Source organism: Cryptomeria japonica, chromosome 7 (genome assembly GCF_030272615.1).
Source record: "Cryptomeria japonica chromosome 7, Sugi_1.0, whole genome shotgun sequence".
In the NCBI taxonomy this organism is placed as follows: Eukaryota; Viridiplantae; Streptophyta; class Pinopsida; order Cupressales; family Cupressaceae; genus Cryptomeria; species Cryptomeria japonica.
Window position 1 is genome coordinate 272864629 of NC_081411.1, and position 23907 is coordinate 272888535.

Consider the following 23907-nt stretch of genomic DNA (forward strand, 5'->3'; position numbering starts at 1 on the left):
ACCAATAATGTAACATAAAATAAAATTCAAAATATAATATTTTTTTAGTTTTATATGATTGTTTATGAGCCCAAACAATCTTGCATTAAATATAAATATTGTGTGACTTGCAATTAAATATAGATAAGAAGAACATGCAAGGACTATAATGTAATGAGTATTGTATAATTGCTATAATTAAATTATGTGAATAAAATTACCTATTAGGCTCAACAGATCCGTTAATCTATAAGACACTACCACAATCTATCTCAAAAATAAGCCTATGACATAGTTGTCACACTTCTTGTGCACCCACAACTAGTTTCATTCTCTGAGCCAATAACAAACAACCAAAAAATATAAAACTACTATGAGACCTCTAGATATTAGCCACATTGAATAAAAATTGATGAAGCACCTTGCAATATAAATAATAAAGGCAAGCATAATGTTAGAGAGGAAACTAAAAGAACCCACTCCCAACTATCGAGAGAACTCCTAGCATCCAATAGCTCTATCTTCCCCATTAGAAAAGTAATTAATGTAAAATTGAACTACTTCAACCAACTAGTTAACTCTAAAAGGGCTTCAAGCATGTATCTCAGACTAAATAGGCATACAAAACATAATTTATTAGGGTAAAGTTTAGTGTGTGATGAGGAGTGAAAGACTAACTAATAGAGCCTACTTCCATTTACTAAGGCCGCTATCTATTAGGCTAATTCTTGGTCACCACATTTTACAAAATAAGCAACATGAGATAAAGATTGTGGGTAATAATAGGTAAATTTCAAAATTGAAGTAAAGTGAAAAGAGTGGAGGCTTAAGATGTTACATAAGATACAATGACTACAAAATAAGGGATTTGGTAACATAGATGTGTGATTAAAGTAATAGAAGATGTAAATCTGATAGATAGAGGCTCCATTCATAGGATTGATAAAATATTTAATGGGACATATAATTAAATTTCTTTAATAATTTAAAAGTAAGCAATCATGAAATGATTGGAAATGACAATTGTAAGATTAGATATCAATAATAAAATAAATTTATCGAAATCTTTATAATTTTATGCTATTCTTATGTATCAAAAGCCATGAATGCTACATCCATAAACATCATCTATAAAAATCATTAGACATGTACCATTTACTTTATCTATCTACAATCAAGTATTGAAAGAAATTAAATGGAATAATCATTTGTATTTGTATCTATCAAATCTACATAGACATGTCATATTGTATCATATCATATCATATCATATCATGCTCATTGGTTTATTTTATGGGAGAATCTAGAGTGTAGAGTCCAAATATCACTACGTTGAAGCTATGAAATATATCCATAACAATGTAAACTCGACCCAAAATAAAATTAGGAAAAATATTTTGCTATAGGAAAAATATTTCGCTATGGATCCATCAAAATGATTTTCTAATACAGATGGTTTCATATTACACATATTTCATTATATTTGTTAATTGACATGAATTCTTTAATCACAAACTGAAGCAATCTCTTCTCATTTATTATTATTTATAACACAATTATATATTTTGTCTAATATTATTTGATTCTCCATTCCACTCCATTTAATTAATTTGATCTTAATTGATCATTAAATAATTATTATATTTAACATAAATTACGCCTTAAAGAAACCTTGTTTTTTCTTTCCAAGAATATAATTCATACTGTAGCCATCAACTTTAGAACTATTGCCAATTGTCTGCAGGCGAGGGCTCTTGAGTCTTTCCAAACATGATTGAGTACTCATGAAATAAATTAGTATATCTGTAATCAGTAATAACCTTTAATAGTAGCATCTTCTAATCAGTAATAACCATGTCGTAGTCTGAAAGTATATATCTAATGCCCATATAAATCTATGTGGGATTTATGTTCTGATAATTTAAATCAGAATGTTATCGAATTTTGTATACCAAAAAAATTAATATATTCGAACACAGAAATTGTCAACTTTTGTCGGTTTATAACAATTTCTGTCGTAGCTGCAGCGAATGTGAACTGGCCAGTAAAATGTGTTGGTTTATATCATTTTGAAACATTTTTCATTGGCACAAATTCTAGATTGAGGGGTCTTCTATGGTCTCCCTCCTTCTTTTGGGTGAAATTTTCTACACATTTGGTTTTGTTCTTTTTCTTTTTTAGAGAGCTTTGCTTTTCTTTTTTAAAATTGGGGAATAGTTTTATTCTATTAGGTTTTATCCTTTTCATTTTTTATAAGAGATTTTATTTCTAAAAATTTATGTAAGCCATATATTAGTTAGGTTTCTATCTTTTTATCTTTATATCAATAGTATTTGTTCATGATTTTTTAATTTGTACATAACAGGTCTGGGTGTTGGTGTAAACAAGGGATTTTCCTATCTAGTTTCCCCTTTCTAGTATGTACAAGACACATGATCTAGCTATTCATTACTTAAGACACTCTCACACATGTTCACATCTTATATTTACTGAGCTAAGAATCTTTCTAAAATTTTCTTGTACACATTTGATCTTATCTCTTAGTCATATGGCATAGGATTGACACACTTGTCATCATACAAGTTATTCGTACCTTCTAATCTTTTTTATAAAATATTGGTATCAAATGCATATTCTCACATATTCATTAATCACATTTAATCTAATATATTTGCATCCATTATTAGCAATTTTATTGTTTTACTTTTCTCTCTTGAAGAAGGGAATTTTTTCTTTTGCAAGTCATCTTGACATCTTGATTCTCTAAGTGACTCTACTATAAAAGTTATAATCTTAGCTTATAGGTACATATTGGGATATGACTATTGGAAATTTTTATTCTGGATTATGGTGCAACAATTCCTAGTTAGAAATTTGTGGCTTCATGTTCTTCTCATCCTATTTATTTATTTGTGACAGGAAGGTTTCATATTATGTTTTTGTAGGCACTATTATGCTATTAGAACTACTCTATATTTCTTACTAGTGATACTCATATAATGGTTTACAATATACAAGAATGTTGTAATTATTGATTGGTGATTAATATATTTTATTTCGTTAAAATATGAAATTTTATTAGAAATGTATTTTTATTTATGTAAATCACTATGATATTGTACATTTATTTGTGTTATTTCCTTCTAAATATATGATTAATTTAAATTTACACACAACTCCTCTTATATATTGTGTTGGAAGTATATTCTACACCCATGCTTACTTTCATTTAGTATCATAGCTTGATCATCTTGAAAGCCCTACATGTTAGGGAAAAGTGTTTTATATTAGTCTTGGATTGAGTGGGAGTTTATTAAATATAGATTCCTATTTTAAGAAATGACAAGAAAATAAAGAAAAAGGAGACAGAGATTTTTTAAGCACTAAGTTTGAGTAATAGAATCTCAAAATAGATGACATACAAATAGATAGAGATCTATTGGATACTATATTTGTATGTAAAACCATTGAAATATAACTACCAAATAGAGTTTAATTAAGATAAAATTGAAGGCGTCATAAGGATCCAACTAGTAGATTTTATTTTGTTGAATGTACATGATGAAGCCACCAAATGTATTAGTGGAAGAGTTTCAGAGACTTATGCCACAATAAACAAAAGCTTAATAGGATCCTTTTAAGATATTAGTTATACACTTTGAGAAAGAATGGTGTTGAGTGTATGTATGAACATTTGAATGTGCTAAACATTAGTGTGCAAAACTCGGACCCTATTTTAGGGAAAATTGAGGATAATCGTTACTTGAAGCTTTGATGTTGTTTCCAAACTTGTGTGATAGTGTTTTGATAGAATAAAAATCATTTCATAAATAATATGCAATAGAATAATTCAAAACCCACCAAAGATGCCTTGGATATTCATGAAAACATAGAGGAGAAAGCGAAGAAGGAAAATGAGAAAGAAAAGTGTATATTTCACATTCTTATAAAGTTCAAGGGTATTTGTTTAAACTACAAGCCTACAAAGTATTGTAAAAATTGTAATGAAGAGATGAACAAAACAAAAAATAATTTAAATAATATTTAAAATATATTTTCAACATAATGTACATATTTTTGTCATGATAGTGTAAACACATTCATTAAAAGGTACATTGTTGAGAAGTTTTTTGAGACACCTTCCATATGGTATCCCATCATTTATGGTTTTCAATGGATGAAGAATGTAAAGGTTAGAATGTGTAGATTAGTGATGAATATCATTTGAGCATAGTTCCTCATGAAAGAGTCTAAATTTAATTCTATCATCGTTGAGTAAAGTAAACCAATGGTGTGATATGTGTCCCTAGTTTTCCATAGAACACATTATTTATTAGGAAATTGAATTATCTAGGCGTTTATTTTTATTTTATCAAGTTAAAAATTTAATATATTGTGTAGAAATATTTGGTTCCCGCTAATTCGCTATTGACTTTTATGTCCTTATATTATTTATGTCTTGTGAATGGATATGTTCACCAAAATTGGGGTCAAAAGAGTGAATAAATTAGTCATTATAGCTATAACATGTTCACAATATTAAAAAATTTAAGTAACATGATCATTTTGTATACTAGAAAATGCCAAGACATAATTCAATTCTATTTTATAAAATAGAAAATAAAATCAAATTTTATAAACTAGAAAACACAATTTGATTTTGTAAGAGTTGGCTAAGAAGGTAGCCACCCAAATACTAGAGACAATGGAAAGAACGAGAATAAGAGAGAGAAAATATGAGACAAAAACAAATTGTATTCTCATCAAGGTGAAAATAGATCAATCAACATACAATGTACATGAGCTTGCTTATAAAGGTAAGGCCATAGGGGAAAGAGAGCACACAATCATGACATTTGGCCCAATGAAATGCAAGGGTATGTAGGAGTAGGTAAGAAAAAATAATAGATAATTCTATGAAAGGTGGATCAACCACCGAAGGTGAAATTATCATTCCACTATAATTGGATATGAAAATGTGATAACAAGATAACATCACCAAAGCTAGAATTTCTCCTACAACTATATTCCCTAGATATACAATTCCTTAAGCATCTCATAAGGAAATTACTATGAAATGCGTTATCCTAAGTCAACTTAAGTAAATTTTATATAAATGAGACATAAATTACACCCAACCCCCCTTAAGTGCAACTTAGAGGAATGTAGACTCATGATAAACATTGCAAGATGGGTCCCAACTTCTAGGCCATTTTAGGTACACATGTACAAATGGAGAAAAAGAGAAAAACCCAATAGGAAGAAAATCCTCTGAGAGATGAAAACACACAATGCTCTCAATAATAGATGAGAAGAACAAATCCTTATGTGAGGAAAAAGTATGCCCCATAATCTAGAGAAGAGGAAAGACCATGAAGCCTCCCCTCAATGTAGAATTTCCTACAAGGATGGTCCAATGATGTTGATAAAAAATCCTCCCAAAGAGGAAGAAATAGATCCAATGTTGCACCAAGAATGTTTTAGACAGAATGCACCACTGAGAGGGGGATGAATCATTGGTTTTTAAACTTTCCCCTTTAACTACTCTATGTATGTATACCGGTTACCAGATCTAACTCAATGCAGACTTATTAGTTAGTGGCTAGACCAACACAAATGCAATCACACACAAAAGAGACATCACATACCACTGGCATATATGAGGAAAACTTAAGATGGGAAAAACCTCTTTGAGAAATGTTGTTGGAGTCTACTGCTCCAATCGAGCCTCACAATGAATCTCTGGTTACAATTTTTAGGGAACCAACCCAAGGAGCACCAACCCCTAATTTAGGGCACCAACCCAAGGAGCTATAGCCCCTGCAACGAGCTACAACTCAATGAATACAGAACATAATCATTTACAAATTAATAACCTTCTTACAAATGGATTTTATAACAGTTCTGCAAATCTCTCTATGGGATCTTCTATCTAGTTCACTATCAGTTCTCTGCTAATCCTCACACTTTTGCAACCTTACTCTCTGATGCACTCTTGCATGTCCACTCTCTTCTCCTTCTTTGTCAGTTCTTCTTTCTATCAGTTGCCTTTTCTTTCTACCACACAGCTGCTATCCACCACTGATCTTGGTAGCTTAGTCAGTTGTCTACCATATGATTCCTATTGGTTCTTTGCTTGCCTTCTTTGTAATCTTCTACAACTCTTGTCTACCAGTTGCTTCATTGTTGTTGGTTGAACTCTTCAACTCATTTCTCACTCACACACTCAGTCTCATTTCTGATTCTCATTGAGTACTTGACTAGTTTTCTCTCTCATGTAGTAGTAACACTCTCACATTTGGTGGCACACTTCAATGATTTTGGCTTGCATATTTATCAACTTGTTCTCCCACCAAAAGGAAATTCAAATTTTGAGCTATTAGGGTTTTCTTCTATTGACCAAATTTGCATCCAATCTGATCCAATCTGCCTTGTATCACACACCTTCTTTGGACGGATAATCCATCACATGTTTTGCATCTGTCCAAAGTATATTTGCCAAGAATAGTAAACTTGACCTTGGTTTTCGGCTTTGAACTCTATCGACACATTCATGACCCAACTATTTCATTCTTGAGATTCTCCTACAATCTAATTTCCTTTCTTTGATCCTGGCCCCAACAACTCTTTGATATCCTTCTATCATTCATTCTTCCTCGAGCTGCAATCCTCTGATCCGATCTGTAAATCATGGGCTTCATATTAAATGCACAACTATAAATACACCTACCATGCCTCGATGATACAAACACCTCCATCGAATTCTTCCTTCTTGCCACTTTGCACCTGCATATTGCACATGTCAGCATCTAACTCATCATTCAACTTAGCAAAGATCTTTGTGTTGGCTAGACTTAGTCACCGACAATCCACACACAACTGGTCCTTCTTTTATGTCGATTCTCTAACCCTATCAATATCTAACAGTTTACCGATTAACCATCATGTTTGTACTTTTTTTATCTGTTGGTGGAACACCTTAACCGGTTGCTAGACATGCCTATCCATAGCATGCTTATTCTCATCAGGTAGGAGCTCATTACTTAGCCTCTTTTCTCTCTTATCAGTTCTCATACTTATCGGTAGGCACCTTGATGAAACCATTTCATCAACCTTCAATTGTTTCTATCTGAGGCATTTGCATGCCGGTTGCACTATCTCTCTGCAGTTGCTCAACTTTGCCTTCTTCGTCATCAAACTGGACATCATCTTAGCCAGTTTGTCAAGATGACAAACTCATCATGCCTTCTCTATCGGTCCAGTACATAACTCTGATTTCATGCACTTGAGGGATCTTTGTGATTCACCAGTAAATCCAGTGTGAGCCATCAAACACCTACCATTACCACTTCTTCCTTATTTCAAATAACTATGATGTACATTGTGCATAATAAGAGATAATCTCCACTTACAAAATGGTAGTGGATCCCTTTCATCTGCATCCTGCAATGAACTCATGTGGCTTCCTTTCTTATGTAGCATATCTTCAAATAGGCACATGCAATCCAATTGGGCACACTCCTTGTCAATCAGCTCATCACATGGTGACTGCATCTCTATCCAGTGGGAGTCCTGTTATTGTGTATCCACATAGTATACTGGTGACCTATACATCCTTCTCCTCCTGTGTTGATGTGATTTAGATAATGCTTTGCCTCTTCATCACAAACAAAAACTCAACATCTTGCTCGTCTTGCTTGTACACTAGTCATAAGCTTGCCGATTGAGAACCACTCACTTGGTTGATTTATCTTCTCCATGTCCCCATCACTTACAACTTGACATATTATTCTTACCGATGACAGACTATACTAGTAACCTATCCATATCATCCACACAAGTCAAAACACTAACTTGTGTGCTAATGACACCAATAATCATTGTCCTGAATGACATTCTCTCCCTTACGGTCAGTTGTAACACTAAGTGACATCAAAGATATCACATCCAGTATGCATCCATGATAGAGCTACACATATATCTCTTATACCGGTAGTCATCTTATACCGATTGACATCAATGACAACACAATTCCAACAATATCCCCCTTTGGCATTGATGTCAATGCATGTAGTATCCGGCATACTACATAATCTCTCTCCGCATTTGGTAAAAATGGCAAAGGGTACTGTTAGGGTCTCTCACCTCTTTATTTTTACTGGTCACTGTCAGATATTTTTCTTTCCTTTTTCTCTTTACTAGATGCTTCTCCCTTTGATACCAATTGTTACATCTTCTCAAGTTACAAGACTTGAGGTGGAGGGTACAACCACCAACTAAAACCAATTTTGCAACAACCAAGTGTATATGTAGACTGGAACCCTAATGCATATACAAGAAAAACTAATTTAAGGTCCATGTGTTAGTGAATACAACATACCCATCGGTCAGACTGCATCATCTCCCCTTGATATGAAGAATCCATTCTAACCCCAATTTGTTAAGATCAAGTGTTGAAGCTAACACTGATACCAATCATATCTTCTCCAATACCAATTGTATGTTCTCCTGTGTAGATAACTCTCCCTCTTCTTTTTTGTAGACATCTTTCCAGTGTCTAGTTGTGAATTCAATTGAATATTCATTGAAATATCTCATAGTCCCAGATACCTCCAAGGATATAAACATACCAGTATAGCCATAGACACTTGCACACCCTCTTTGTCAGCAAGTCTGATAACAGTCAGAAAAGAATGGTTGCCAACTCCCCTTGAGTCATGCATCTCAAGTTCTCATTGTCTATTAGGTTCTAATCCGGAGCTCCAATCGGCCCCTTATACCGGTTTGATCTATGCATATGTGATCAATCTAATGATTTTCCAGCTCCATTATATCTACTACAGCCTATGATATGATCATGTACGTACAAAATATCATCATCTTGCCATAAATCAAACCTGCTAGCCCACAACGGATGCCTGCATACATGATCAACTCCAGGGCCATCATGTGTCAATCAAGTCTTCATCAGCACCACCTGAGACATAAAATCATCTTTCCATGAAACTGGGGCTAATGCAATGATCCTCAAACTCATTGTCTTACATAACCTACAAGTACCTGTTAGCACACATATCGGTAGCATACTTCACATATGAGTTTCCTATACCAGTCCATTATCACTACCAGAGAACCTTCCTATAACTCCTATCATTTTGTGTCACTTTACATCTGAGTCAAATTATTAATATCTAACTATTTGACACATGCAGTAGCGATCTAACTCTGATCTGTAGGTGTGTAGCCAAGGCCACCACTACACACAATTATCTTCTCATTTCCATCCTTCATACCAATAGCATATTGTTCTTCCACATGTGTCCTTCTTCACTTAGGGGGTGAATGATAAGTTCAGTATACTACTCCCCCTAACGTCCTACATCTCCTTTAAGCCTTAGGAGATATCACCTGTGCATTGAATACACAGTGTTGGTCCACGGTTGCATCCTCTTACTTCTTCTTCCATTCTTGTTTCGTCACATTCTTCTTCCCATTTTCCGTCTTGGGAGTAGGTCTTACCTTCTTTTGCTAATGGGTCCTTGCATTTATGGATTCTGCCACATCACCAGAAGTAGTGCTATAGTAGCACACAGTATCCATCCCAACCTCATGATTGGGGAACATTCTCACATACCCTTTTGACCACCTTCTTCTGGTCATGTTGTTGTATCCTGCAACCGAAACCGGTGGACCTCTTGATTCTTCAAGGGCATTTCTCCTTTTGTTCCATGCAGCCCTTTGTCTCTCATGTGTTTTATACACATATCAATGTTGAGCATAGCTTCTATACCTACTATCATGTGACCGAACTTTCCTATTCTTGAATTCATGACTTCTATGCCTAAATCCATTGCAATTATAACATTCATAACTTGCATTTCTTGAGGCAGCAAATAGACTCTTCCTATTTTGTATAGGATCATATCTATGCATGTTCCTGCACCTTGACATACTGTGGCCATATGCATTACTTCTTGGACAAACCACATTCTTATTTCTAGACCTATTTATGCATTCATCTACCCTATGACCATAATTTTTGCAAGAGAAGCAGTAACCGGTAAAGAATGGCATATGACTTACAAATTTATTCTGCCATGTATATGGAGATCTTACCAGTTTAGTATATCCATGACTGCTTCTTTGGGGATGGACCTTAGGATGTCCATTCTTTGTAATTTTTCCATCTTTTTCCTTCATCTTCCACACTTGTCTTGACATGTGGGCGGTAGCATTTCTTTGTCACCTACCTATAGGAAGTCCTCTTTGTTGTCTTCTCCCATCTTCCCTTTTCCTTTGGGATCTGTAGTGCTCCTCCTTCTTATAGCACTAGTCTGCATCCTTGTCTGCATGTCTTCACTAGTTGTGATTAGATCAACCTTCTTCCAAGGAGCATCTCTAATTGTGAAGGTTTGTTCCTTGTTATCTCCATTGGACGAGACAAACAAAATGTCATTGTGGGGGATATTATTGCTAGTGGAGCATTCACCGGCACCACTTCCTAATCCACTGGTATCCTTGGCATGCTTTTTCTTTTTTAACATTTTGTCCAAGGTATCACTGCTACCATCAAAGCGGATTCTTACATTGAGCTCATCCTGACACTTCTCAAGGTCATTTCAGAGAACCTCTATTTCTCCAAGCAGCTGCTGATATTCTTTATCTTCTACCTCTAGTTTATATGCTAGACCTTTACACCAACACTCCTTGGTGTCTTCTTCTTGAGTCTTCAACGCTAAGATACATTTCTTAGATTCTTCAAGACATTTTATCAACTGATTCTGCTCCACTATAGTAAGATTCTTGAATACCTTGTATTCATTTCTTAATCTATTGATTTCTTCAAGTGCATTCACAAGCTCACCTTCAAGATCAACTTCTCCTTCCCTATCATTGCCAAACACATCTTGTCAGTAGGAGTGATATGCATGATCATTCTCAAAGATGTGCCTCTCATCTTTAGATTCTTGAGCCATGAAGAGATGGGTTTCTTCTTCATCATTGTTGTGGCTGCTCACAGATCTACCTTCATCATCTGCAGATGCATGAGTTACATTTCTCATCCTATCATCATAAGCTAGTTCTGCAGCAGTAGGGTCATTTCCATAGAGCTTCTTCAATCTATCCCATAAGCTTTTTACCGATTTGCATCTATCCACCTCTAAGAAAACATCATCAGACAACCACAAAGTATAGCCTTCATTTCTGCATCATTACACTAGTTTCTTCTTTCTGCATCTAAATCAATGGGAGGACTAACTTTACTAGGGCAGCCATTTACACAGACATCCATGCATCAAACCCTAGAGAGGATACGTAGAATTTCATTCTACAACTCCAAATGGAATAGTTTGAACCATCAAAAACTGGAGCAAGGATTGACACTAAACAAACCATTGTGTGCTTAAGCCAGAATCTATCCAAGCTAGAGAAAGCTTATCAATCGGGAACCTAATTCTCTAATACCAATTGTTAGACATAATGCACTACTGAGAATGGGGTGAATCAGTGGTTTTTAAACTTTTCCCTTTAACTACCCTATGTGTGTATACCAGTTATCTAATCTAACTCAATTCAAACTTGTCAGTTAGTAGGGAGACCAACACAAATGCAATCACACACAAAGGAGACATCACATAACACCAACATATACGAGGAAAACCCGGGATGGGAAAAACATCGGTGGGAAATGTTTTCTGATTCTACTGCTCCAATCTAACCTCACAATGAATCTTTGATTACAATGTTTAGGGCACCAACCCAAGGAGCATCAACCCCTGATTTAGGGCACCAACCCAAGGAGCTACAATCCTTGCCCCGAGCAATAACTCAATGAATACAGAACATAATCATTTACAAATTAATAACTTTGTTTCAAATGTATTTTGCAACACTTCTGCAAATCTCTCTACTGGATCTTCTATCCAGTTCACTGTTGTTTCTCTCCTAACCCTCACACTTCTGCAACCTTACTCTTTGTTGTACTCTTGCCTGTCCACTCTCTTCTCCTTCTTTGTCGATTCTTCTTTCTCTCAGTTCTCTTTTCTTTCTACCACATAGGTGGTATCCACCACCAGTCTTGGTAGCTTAGTCAGATGTCTACCATCTAATTCATGTTGGTCCTTAGCTTTCCTTCTATGCAATCTTCTGCAACTCTTGTCTTCTGGTTGCTTCACTGTTGGCATTTGAACTCTTCAACCTATTTTTCACTCACACACTCAGTTTCCTTTCTGATTCTTGTTGAGTAATTGACTTTTTTAATCTCTCATTCAACATCAACACTCTCATATTCGGCGACAGAATTCAATGATTTTGGCTTACATATTTATGAACTTGTTCTCCCGCCAAAAGCCAATTCAAATTTTGAGTGGTTAGGGTTTTCTTCTACCGACCAAATCTACATCCAATCTGATCCCATCTACCTTGGATTGCACACCTACTTTGGAGGGATAAGCCATAATGCATTTTCCATCTGTCCAAAGTATGTTTGCCAAGAATAGCAAACCCGACCTTATTTTTCGGCCTTGAAATCTATTGAGACATTCATGACCCAATTGTTTCCTTCTTGAGATCTCCTACAATCTGATTTCCTTGCTTTGATCCTAGCACAAACAACTCTTTGATCTCTTTATGTCGTTCATTCTTGCTCGAGCTATAATCCTCTGATCCAATCCACAAATCATGGGCTCCATATTAAATCGACAACTATAAAAACATCTATCATGCTTCGATGATGTAAACACCTTCACCGACTTTTGTCATCTTGCCACTTGGCACCTGTGTATTGCACATGTCGGCATCCAACTCAGCATTCAACTTAACAAAGATATTTATGTTGGCTAGACTCAGTCACCAACAATCAACACACAACTAGTCCTTTTTTGTTGATTCTCTAACACTATCGGTATCTAACACTTTGTTGGTTAACCATGATGTCTGCACTTTTTGTATCTACTGGTGGAACACCTTAACCAGTCACCATACATGCCTATCCATAGCATGTTGATTCTCATCAGGTAGGAGCTCATTGCTTAGCCTCTTTGCTCTCTTACTAGTTCTCATAATTATCGGTAGGAACCTTGATTACACCATGTCATCAACCTTAATCTATTTCCATATGAGGCATCTGCATGTTGTTTGCACTCTCTATCTAAGTTTTCTCATCTTTTCCTTCTTTATCATCAGACGGGACATCATCTCAGCCAGTTTGTCAAGATGACAAACTCTTCACTCTCCATCTGTCCTAACAATTCATCATGCCTTCTCTATCAATCTAGTGCATAACTTTGATTTCATGCAATTGAGGCATCTTTGTGATTTACCAATAAATTTGATGTGAGCCTTCAAACACTTGCATTTACCTCTTCTTCCTTATTTTATAGAACTATGATGCACATTGTACATAATAAGAGATAAGCTCCACTTACCAGTGGGACTAGATCCCTGTCATTTGCATCTTGCAATTAACTCATGTAGCTTCCCTACTTGTGCAGCATATCTTCAAAAATGCACATGTGATCCAACTGGGCACACTCATTGTCAATCATCTCATCACATCGTGACTACATCTCTATCTAGTGGGAGTCTTGTTATTTTTCATCCACACAGCGTATCGGTGACCTGTACATCCTTCTCCTCCTATGTTGACATGATTTAGATAAGACACTACCTCTTCATCACAAATAATATCTCAACATCTTGCTCATCTTGCTTGTACACTAGTCATAAGCTTGACAGTTGACAACCATTCATTTGGTTGATTTATCTTCTCTGTGTCAACACATCACTTACCAGTTGACATATTCTCCTTATCGGTGAGAGACTATATTGGTAACCTGTCCATATCATCCACACAAGTCAAACACTAACTTGTGTACCAATGACACCAATGGTCATTGTCTTGAATGGCATTCTCTCCCTTACGGTGAATTGCAACACTAAGTGGCATAAAAGATATCACATCCGATATGCATCCATGATAGAGCTACACATATAGATCTTATACCAGTTGACATTAATGACAACACAATACCAATAGAATGTCAAAGTGTGGCAAAACCAAGTGTCAATGTCGATGAAGAATGATCAATGAATCACTCATTACAACATGATAAATATTAGGCATGGAGACAACCTGTATGAGCATCGAATTAATAGTCAAACTACATACATTCTCATATTAGACATGTACCAAGTCTCACAAGAGAGTTCGTAATCTACTGAATACATGAGGATTACATCAAATATTTCATTAATGATAAAGTACAAAAAGGTGTGGCACTTTATTTTAGTGCATTACAACATAGCTCAAAAAAGAGAATACACCATGACAAAGTGCAAATTTGGAAACATGAACATGTTGCCACCCAAAAGATGTCTGATAAAAGACCATAGATGAAGATGCCTCTAATCGATATGTCGCCAAGAAAAATGTAGGAGAATACTAACCCCCCTAGCTATCAGTTGGAATTGTTGCAATACAGGTATGATAGATGGACAAAAAAGTTGCGTTCCCAATTTTTCTTAGTTAATGAAATTTTTGTTTCAAAAAAGCTTAATTTAAAGTTTAATAAAAACGCATTAAAAACTATATAAAATTATAATTAAGAAAATTTTGAATTTATTTTTTAGATTTTAAAAAAAAACTTTATGAGAAAATAAAGAAGATAACAACACTCATTTATTTTTTATTTGTGAAAAAATTTATTGAAAAATATACTAAAGAAAAACAAATTAAAAAAAAATTAGAAAAAAGTTTATTAAATTTTTTTTTATTAAAAACATTTAAATTTTAAAATGATTTATTTATAAAAACTTAAAAATAACATAATAGAACCATTATTAAAAATATAAAAATTTGCTAAAAGGGTTTTATTTAAAAATTGTATATTAAAAAACCCATGAGAGGGCATATCACCCCTACCATAGCCATGACCGTGACAGGGGGTAGGTATGACCTACCACCCGTACAAGTAGTAGGGCTTGATAGGACTTGTGGCAATTGTAGGTACCCTATCAAGTAATTTGTGGTATTGCCCCTCCCCAGTAAAAAAATTAAAATTAAATTTTTTAATGTGATAAAATAAAATCGAAAAAGAAAAATTATTTTATTAAAAAAATAAAATAGTACCTACAAGTCTGATGTGTCCATACTAACAACCAAGCAAGGGGAAATTTTTCTCAGCTCCACATCGGATGAGCAGGAGATCTTGTTTTTTTCTTGGACCTTTTCAGCGCAATGGCTATGACAACTTTGGCTATATTGCTCCAAAATTACAGATCATTCTTGGGTCAAGTAACCACATCCACCTTCGAATGGCTAAAAATTTGGCCTGTGGTGTCAAATTCGGATGAAACAAAATGTCATTCATACTTTCTTGAACCTTTTGAATTCAATGGTAACCTCAAATCTAATGTAACAAACTTCAATAATAACTTGCAATAGAAAAATACAAAATACAAAAACCCCAAATTGCACCCAAATTCTCTCAAATGACAAACCAGTGACACTATAATGGCTCTAATACCATGTAAGAATTGACTATGAAGGTATCCATGCAAGATCTAGAGGCAATGGAAATTACAAGAATAAGAGAGATAATATATGACAAGAATAAACTATATTCTCATCAATAAGTAAATAGATCGATCAACACACAATGTAGACAAGCTTTCTTATAAAGGCAAGGTCATAGGGAAAAGAGAGCACATAATCATGACATAGCAAAATGAGATGCAAGGGTAGGTAGGAGAAAATAATAGATAATTACACTAAAGGTGCATCATCCACTGTAAGTGGATATGAAAATGTGAAAACAAGATAACACCACCAAAAGTCAAATTTCTCCTACAACCATATTCCATAGATATGCAATTCCCTAAGTGTCTCATATGCAAATTACTATGAACTGCATTATCCTAACTCAAGTATAATTACATGAGACATAAATTACACCAATAGATTTTATTGTTTGTAAAATAATATGATTTTTTTATATCATAAAAATAAAAAATAAATATTAATAAACCATTCTTAGTCACAACTAAGAGAGGAGTACTATATATTTTTTAAGCAAAACATGGTCATGTTTTACAAAATTTTAAGCCTACCCAAAGTGCTTTCACAAGAGCGCATTAAAGAAGAGTTAAGTAGGGAATATTTTCATGTTTATAAATAAAAACATGTATGAATTTTAATCATTTCAAATATTTAAGAATATCTTTATGTTCCCAAATCAAATAATGTATTCCTTGGAAATTTCAAGCTCTCATGTCCTTTTTGTTTTGCTAGAAGATTCCTACAATCTTTAATATTCCTCCTACTACAATATTTGATGTTTTCCTATTTTTCTATCTTATTAGGCTAATCCAAAAACTTAGAACTTTCCTTTTCTCCAAGAAATTTTTCTACACAAGGAATGAAATCTATTTTATTATATTCAAACACATCAGAAGCTAAAAATGTGGTTCTCAAACTTGTCTTTTAATCTTCATATTCATTGCTTTTATAGATCCATCTTAGAAAGTAAAAAAATCATAACAATGCACTTTCAATTAGTCTCTCCGAATACCCAACCTAAAACATAAAAAAACAGTTGTGTTGATTGCAAAAATCAATGACGTTTTTTTCCTTCCTAGCTACTTATTAAAATTCAATTATTATTTTTCTTACCAACATCAATTGTCCCTTTTCATTTCATACCTCACCTTAGGGTTCCCTCTCAAACAAAAATAATTTAAAAATGTATATGGAACCCTTTCATGTGATATGATAGGTCTATAAGACCAAACATTAATATTAGACATCATATTCTACTTTTGATGTCAAATATTTAGGTAAAAGTTTTGAAAAATTAAAATCTTCTTGAAATAGTCCATAAATCCCAAAGCCACCAGTAATCTAAAAATGTATAAAATTAAAAGAGATTAACTTTTTTCGAATTGTATTAAACTATTTATGAACCTAAATACTATTATAATAGATAGACTTTGTGTCCCCTGGATGTAAATATATATAATAATCACATGCAAGGATTATGATCTAATAAATGTTGTATAGGGTTTATAAGAAATTTATTCAAAGAAAAATACCTATGGGGCTCAATGTATCCTTTTGTCTATGAGACACTATCATAATATATTTCATACATGGCCATTTGATATATTTGTCAAACTTCTTGTGGACCTCCAATATACTAGTACTCATGCACTTAATAAATATAAAACAACCAACATAATAGAAAAATTCCTTAAGACATCCAAATAGCATAATTATACATTTTATCTTATATTATTGTATTATATCCACTCTACTCCATTTAATCAATTAAATATTAGCTATTTAATAAATAATTGCATTTAACATAAATTACACCAAAAATAGTTGGGAAGTTGTTCATCAATACTCTAGCTATGGCTTCTCACTCCCCAATTTGGAATTCCCATCTTGTATCGAAGACTCAGAGGGTTAATGTCTCCATAGCCTACAACCTAGTGGTTGACATCTCTAATACAGTCTTGATTTTCTCATATTAAAACTCTACTTGTTATCTCTTTTGATAATGTCATTCCTAAGGCTTCGACGAACTCTCTACTAAATAATTCATTTGTAGGTTTGCTTCAAAAACCATCAAAGGGTTCTTTTGGTATGCATAAGAAATGTCTCTTATGTGCCTTCTTTATTGTGGAGATGGTTCTTGGTCATGAGAAGTTGGAAGGGATTAAATTGTAGGTTTGATTGTGTTGGTATATGCACACTCCAATGAGACATTGTATGTGATTGAAGGTTTTGTCATTGATGGCAACCTTGCAATCTTATAGCACTGACAAAGGCATTATACCAGCATCAGCAGATCACACTCTACACCAGTACTCAGGACACCATCACCGGCACCGGCATGGAAGAAAGGAAGTATACCGGCATACAGGCCGACAGGATTTTTGTTATATTATATTTTGTTTATTATTGTAAAAATGTGTAAGCCGACTTGGCAAATTGTAAAATGACTCTTACATATAAAAGAGATCATTGTAGACATTTGTGATGATGTAGAAGTATTATAGGAAAATATTAAGCAAACCTATTATGTGAAATATAGGTCAAGAGGTATATGTAAAGAACATAGCAGGAACCGGTACTGAATCTGGCATTGAAGATGCTATTGTAAAGTAGTACAAGATATTGGATTTGTATAATCCTTATTGTTAGTCAGTGAGACTTCCCATTGAGCAGTGAGCTCTAGGTAGTTGGCCTTCTTGCATGTGCAGGCCCCTATTGTAAGTAATATTCTCTTATTGGCCAGTGAGTGAATATTGTGGGTCACAAATCCCACCGAGGTTTTTCCCACACTGGGTTTCCTCATTAAAATCTTGTGTTATGGTGTGCTTTTCATGTGGATGTTCTTGATTCTATTTATTGCATTATTTCTTGCATACCGGTACACTGTTATATTATGTTCTGCATGTTTTAAGTTAAGAAATTGTAATTACCAGTTAGATACTGATTCACCCCCCCATCTCAGTATCTATGGGATCCCTAACAATTGGTATTAGAGGTTGGTCCTCTATTTTCAAAAGCCTAACAGCTTGAGGAAGATCCTGACATCAGTAAAGATGGAAAATCTGATGAAGCAACTGGAAGGAGCTCTTATAGACTATAATGCAGAAAAGTTGAAAAATATCAAACTAGAAGATGATTTGAGAGCAGCTCAGGACATCATTCAAGCACTTGAAGAAAATTTTATTGTTGCAAGAAATAAGACAAGAGAACTTTGTGAAAAATTGCAAAATGAGAATGATGAAAAGAAATCACTTAATGATTAGATAAGAAAGCTAAAACAAGAGAACATGACAACAAAGAATGAGATGCAGGATATGACTATGAGATTTTGCAAAGAGATTGAGGATAGGAAGAAGAATGAAGAAGAATTGACCAGAAGACTAAGTGATGCAGCAAATGAGAACACAAGACTTAGCTATGAAAATGACATGTTGAAGACAGATCTGATGCATACTCAGAATGACTCAAATGAACTGATGAGACAAAAAGAAGTCTTAGAAAGAGAACTAGAAACTGCAAATCAACATAAAGAAAAATTCAAGAAAAGCTCAGAGGAACTTGGCACCTTGCTGAAGAATCAAAAACCTAAAGGTGACACTTCTGGAATTGGCATTGAAGTTGGTGAAAGCTCCGGTACTGCAAATACTCAGGATCACAGCAAACCGGTAAGACAACCTAATGCTTATAAATTCAATGGAAAATGCTTTAATTGTAATAAGTATGGTCATAGAGCAAATGAATGTAGATCTAGAAATTATCAAAATATCAACACACCCACTGGTCAATATTCTAAATGCAACAAAGTAGGTCACGACTCTGAAAACTGCAAAATGAATGTGAGATGTTATGTTTGTGGAAGATTTGGACATTTATCTAGTCAATGCAGAACACAAACCGGCATAGGTTATGGGAAAGCTATTCAGAAAAATAATGTAACTTGTTATGCATGTAACAAGATTGGGCATATTGCTAAATTTTGTAGAAGTAAAGGAACACTGGTAGACAACAAAAGTTCTAGCTTGAAAGGTAAAGAAAAAGTTGAAGAAGTTAAGCAAGAATTCTCAAAACAATGGATTAGAAAAGCTGATCTAAATATTGGGAATACTCCTCCACCAGTAGAACAAACCAATGCTTCACCGGCAGAACAGAGTGATGCTTCACCGAAAGGATAGAGTAGTGCTCCACCGGCAGGAAGTTCTTCATCTAATTGAAGAAAATTTTCTCGAGGGTTTGGCAATCTATTGATACATGTGCTATTATTCTCTCGGTTAGAGATAAGAAGTTGGAAATTAGTTATTACCAGCAAACAATGTTAAGTGAATACTTAACCAGTATGCAATTAATGTGGTAGATAAGTGAAACTTCTTGTTAAGGCTATATATTTCATTTCACTGAGATTTCAAATTTATGAAGAGCGTGAAGACTCTAAGCTAAGGCATTTCGAGCAAGAAGCAAGAACACTCCAAACAATCATCCATCCTAAGGCAGTAAAAGGTATTTAATCATGGCATCCACCTCTACAATTGAACATGTAGCAAACCCTACTTTTGTTGATGTGATAGGCTCGTATTTTAATTAGTTCTCGAGATAGCAAAGAAAGATGATACCTTAGGTGCTTTTTCTCAAATTCCTAAGGGAGTTGTTTATGATAAAGACCCCAGAATGTACATCCACTACAACATTGAGGAGTTAGGAGATGAAGAAATTAAAACCATGTTTAAAATTGTAATATGTGATAATACTGGCAATGTAAAAGATGAACACAAGATCATTGAGACCCTAGGATTTACAGAGATCCTTAGCATTCCTGAACTCCCCAAGGATGTGATTAGGATAGTCTTAAGCAGGGTACATGGTGAGTTTTTCGGGTTGGATGCAGTCCACAAGATCACCAAGGAAGCTGTGAAATCTGTCACAGGGTTACCGACCACCGGTAAAAGACCAGATAAAGCCAAGAAAGTTTCCAATGACCTAGTTATAAACCTAACTGGTGCAACATTCAACAAAAGATTCCTAAGAGTTAATGATGTAATAGATATCAATGTGAGATTCATCAGCATGATATTAGGATATAAAGCTACTCATGCAAATAGACTTAATTCAGTTTCAAGCTTATGCATTAAGAGTGCTTATGACATGGTCACAGACAATGCAAAAATTGATATATGTGAGTGGTTAAAAGATGAATTAATTGACAACCTTGGAAAGATCAAGAATGACAAGAAAGGAACTTTTAGGTTTGGAAATTTGTTAGTATGTCTGATGCTACACATAACAAAATAGGTTCCCGGTATAGGATACAAAGAACTTGGATATGATATACCGGTAGGCAAACAATTAACAGAACTATTCAATAACATGGGTGAGAACAAGGAAAACAATATTCATGACTTTTTTCAAGCATTAAAGATCAAAATGAAGAAAAGAATAAGGTTATCACAGAAGATTGTAGACAAATACAAAGATGAAATATGCTTTGTCATCGAAGCGGTCATCCCAAGGATAGTTTGGGTAACCGAGATGGGATATGAAACAGATGATCACATAGTTGAAACATATGCTAAAGCACTTCTGGAAGCCCCCAGAGAACCTAAGGAAGAAGTATTCGGTAGTGCAGAAAATATTGAAAGATGAATTCAATCAAAGAAAAGGGTGAAAAAGGTTGAGGCAGTTGTAAGGAAAGGTTCCAGATAAGCAAAAGCCATCAAAGAAGATGTATTGAAGAAAACCGATATAACGGAGGATGAGTTAGCAGCTCCACAACCTGAAACTCACCTATCACCAATAGGTACTTCTTCAGGAAGTGACATGCCTGCAACTTTCAAAAGAGTTGTAAGAAAAAGAGATCCCTCACTGGCAACCACACCCTTACCCAGGAGGACAAGGCAAAAGCAACAACCAGTGAGATCTCTGGTAAGAAAGGCCACACCAAAGAAGAAACTGACACCCAAGAAGAAGAAAAGGACAAACAAAGACTTGGCCCCTCTTGATATTCTACTAAATGAAACCACAGAGGAAGGTAAATTGAAGAACATAGAGAAAATATATGACACTCTAACAGCTGATGAAAAAGAGCAAGTTGAAAATAGTGTTATATTACACATGGATATGTACAAGAAATTTTTGATGGAAGTAGTCAATGAAATTTTCTGATGAACTATTCAAAAGACTACAAGCAAGAAGACAAGCAGTGATAGAACTAGATAAGAAAATAAAGATTGAAAAGCTACTTGTTGTATATCCGGTAAACTCTCAACAAGAAATTGATGACCTAATTGCTCAAGCCAACTGGACAGTATTTTCTCCTGCACACTGGCATGTTGCTTTAATGGTAGGAAGAGTTAATGAGGTAATAGAGGAGACAGAAAATGGATGTGATATATTCCTAGTTGAGAAAGAAAAACAAGAAGAGTACAAGAACCCCAAACCCATAAAAGTTTATCAGAAAGACAAAGACAAGGGGAAAGGAAAAATTGGTGGACCACCAAGTATCAAGGTTAGAGATAACTTACCCCCACCTCCTTTAAATACTCCACCGGTAAAAACAACAACTACTAAAGATCAACCGGCAGCTGAGAGTCTGGATGTAGAGGATAATAATCCTAATCCTAAAGTTTTATACATTGTGGATGTTGATACTCAGAAGATCAACATAGTGGTAGACAAAGATACAACAGATAAGATGGATATGGCTAGTGAGCCTCCAGTAGCTGAGGAAACTGATAACTCATAGGAGAAACCAGCAGAAGATAAAGAACAAAAGGTAGAGACTCAGACACAAACTGAGGCAATGCAACAAACAGAGGAACAAATAGAGAAAAAGGCTCTAGAACAGGAACAGGTACATAAGGAAACAGTACCACCGGCAACTAGTGAAGTAGAAAAACCATTGCTTAAAGAAATGCAGACACAAACAAACCTACCAGAGGTCAATACAAGCTTGGTTACTTCCACCGGTACTTAGATTGTTGATTCATCATCAAGCTTCAAATCAACCAATGTGACTGAGATACTACTTGACTCTATCAAGAAAATAACCGACTGCAGCTCACAAGCTTACAAAGGAATTGATGATACCATACCAATTTTGAAGGTAATTGTTCCCAACTGTAATATAGACAATAAAGATTCTTTAGGACAACTGGATACAGTGTGTAAATATATCTCAGAAAACATTGAGAAAATAAAAGAAGAGTCAGTGAAGGATAAAGTAGAATTTGAAAAACAGAAATTCTTTGATGAGCAAATAAAGAAGTGTAATAGATATTTTGACACACTTCTACCGGAATTATGTAATTTGTTGAAAGAGTACAAAAATTTGTATAAAGATACCTGTAAAACAAACTTTTTGATTGTAGATATAGACAAGAAAATGAGCAAGGTACAAGATGAGATCAATAAACTTGCAGATAGTTTTGTCAACTCACCTGATACACTATTAGTTTTTGAGGAGAAGATAACAAATTTTGAGGAAGAACTACTTAAATTGGAAAGAGAGAAAGAAAGGATAATAAATAAGGCAAAACATTTGAGATCAAAAATAAGTCCAAGATTGGACTATCTAGCATCTCTGCGGAAGGAAGTATCTGAGGCACTAATACAGGGCAAAAAAACACTGGCAGAGCATTTACAGCATCTCACTGGTACAGTGAAGAGAATAGAGACAACAATAAAGGATAGAGAAAAGTTTATGTACAAAATAAACTTGATTTTGGGAGATCTTTTTCAAATTATAACTACCCAGCTACAAGGTTAAAACTACAAACTCTACTGACATCTTGACAACCTTTGTCATTGATGCCAAAGGGGGAGTAGTGCGATGAGAAAATTCAAATCATAGGAATCATATGCTCAGGGGGAGCTCTCACATTTTTGGTAACATTTTTTGGACTACACAATTTTGGATACCTTTTGAAATTTCTCATGAGTGTTGCCATCAATGCCAAAGGGGGAGATTGTTGGCATATGCACACTCCAATGAGACATTGTATGTGATTGAAAGTTTTATCATTGATGGAAATCTTGCAATCTTATGGCACCGGCAAAGGCATTATACCGGCATTAGCAGATCACACTCTACACTGGTACTCAGGACACCGGCACCGGCACAGAAGAAAGGAAGTATACCGGCACAGAGGTTGACGGGATTTTTGTTATATTATATTTTTTTTATTATTGTAAAAATGTGTAAGCCGACTTGGCAAATTGTAAAATGACTCTTACATATAAAAGAGATCATTGTAGACATTTGTGATGATGTAGAAGTATTATAGGAAAATATTAAGTAGACCTATTATGTGAAATATAGGTCAAGAGGTATATGTAAAGAACATAGCAGGAACCAGTACTGAATCTGGCATTGAAGATGC